This window comes from Passer montanus, unplaced genomic scaffold, assembly GCF_014805655.1.
Source record: "Passer montanus isolate IOZ18808 unplaced genomic scaffold, ASM1480565v1 scaffold64, whole genome shotgun sequence".
NCBI classification, from domain to species: Eukaryota; Metazoa; Chordata; class Aves; order Passeriformes; family Passeridae; genus Passer; species Passer montanus.
In genome coordinates this window covers 3,009,635-3,011,569 of record NW_024371482.1, presented here as the reverse complement: position 1 = coordinate 3,011,569, position 1,935 = coordinate 3,009,635, and positions in this window count along the sequence as shown.

Sequence of the window (1,935 nt, the reverse complement as noted above, 5' to 3'; positions counted from 1 at the left end):
CATTTGGAATAAGAAATCCAGCTTGGGGAGACACGTAAGTTCAGCTAGTTCCTAACACAGGTAGCAAATTCCCTCCACCCTCCCCCAGATTTCCCAGCCAGGAAGGCATATGGGCAGGAATGCTTTACAAATGTCACACCCACCCTATAAAGACACTGGGTGCTGTGTCCCTGCAGTGGGACATCCCCTAGGAAAGGGCATCCTCCCCTCCATGGGATGGCTGGGAGCCTCCAGCATGGCAAGGCAGAGTCTTCAGGGAAGCGAGGCTGGCTGGCCCTTGTGCGTGAGTGATGTGGGATGCTCTGAAAATGCCCTGCGTGCAGATCCTGCAGGGTTTGGAGCTCCCTTGGCATGGAGAGGAGACCTGTCCTCCCCTTGGCAGCACTGCCAGCAGCCTGGTGCCCTACTGCAGCTGTAAGGCTGCTGGAAGGGGATGGCCCTGCAGGGCCCAGCCTAAGGGGCAGAAAACGAGGATGATGAAAGATCCCTGGCTCTTGGGTCTGAGGGGACATCTCAGGGATCACCCACTGGCCTGGGAGCTGGCAGCTTTTTCAGGAAGCCTCTTTAGGATGGCCCATGGTACTCAAGAAGCTTGGGAATGATCCTGCTTGAACAGCCTGGAGTGGTCCTGCTTGGGCAACATGGGATGGTTCTGCTCCAGCTACATTGGATGATCCTGCCCAAGCAGCCTGGAGAGGTCCTGCTTGAGCAGTTTGGGATGCTGCTGATGAAGCAGGGTGGGATGATCCTGTTCAATCAGCATGGGATGGTTCTGCTGGAACAGTATGGAATGGTCCTGCTCAATCAGCATGGGATGGTCCTGCTGGGGTGGTCCTGCTGAGGCAGCATGGGATGGCCCTGCTTGAGCACAGTGGGATGGTCCTTGTGGAGCATGGGATGGTCCTGCTGGAGCAGTGTGTGTGGTGGGTCTGCTTGAGCACCATGGAGCAGCTGCAAGTGGCAGGGATAGTTCTTCATGTCCTACAGCATCCCAAGCAATGCATTCAAAGCCACTCCTGGGCTTTCTCGCCCCTCTTGGAAATCCTTCGCTGCTGGATGTGATCCTAGGGGAATGTAGTCAAGCTCCATGTTCTACATCAGTTATTGCTAATATTAGATTGGGACATGGGTCACTTTATCTGGCTGAAACCTTTATCTGGTTACTGAAACCTTCCAAGGGCAGAGGTCATCATCCCCCTTTCCCCCATGACCAGTTCCAGCTGCACTAGCACTAGGGAGAAGTGTTCTCTGGTGGCAGGAAGGGCCCTTCCTGTGTGCATCAGGGGTGGCTGAGCTGGCAGTGGCTTTCCTGGGTTGGTAAGGGATGGGATACAAGGCAGGACAAGTGGGAAGAGAAGCAGAAAATTGTAGCTGGAGTCAGATGTGCTGGGAGTAAAAGAGTGCAGGAAGGAATGGGAGAGGTCAGGCTGGGAGAAGATTGGAAGTCAGGACAAAGGTAGAAGATGAAGGAGAATGTAAGGACAGTTAGGGAGCTGTGAGGTAAGGAAGGATGGCTGGAGGTCAGGGAGGGCTGGAGAGGGAAATCTGTGAGGTTGGTGGGACACTTAGAGGATAAAGAGGGATAGGAAGGTGGGGAAAAGTGGAGGAGCATAAGGAGAAATGGACAAATTTGGGAGGCAAATGATAGAGGACGGTGAGATATAGAGGATAAAGAGGGATAGGAAGGTGGGGAAAAGTGGAGGAGCATAAGGAGAAACAGGGACAAATTTGGGAGGCAAATGACAGAGTATGGTGAGATCGCCAGATGTCGAGTGGGAGAGGGACAGGGAAGAGGTGAAACCACAGGAAAAAGTATGGGGAACAATGGGAAGTGAAGGGTCACAGGAAGGACTGAGGTGGAGGAACAAGTATGAGATGGAGGGTGAAGGAGATGGACAGGACAAATTTGGGAGGCAAATGACAGAGTATGGTGAG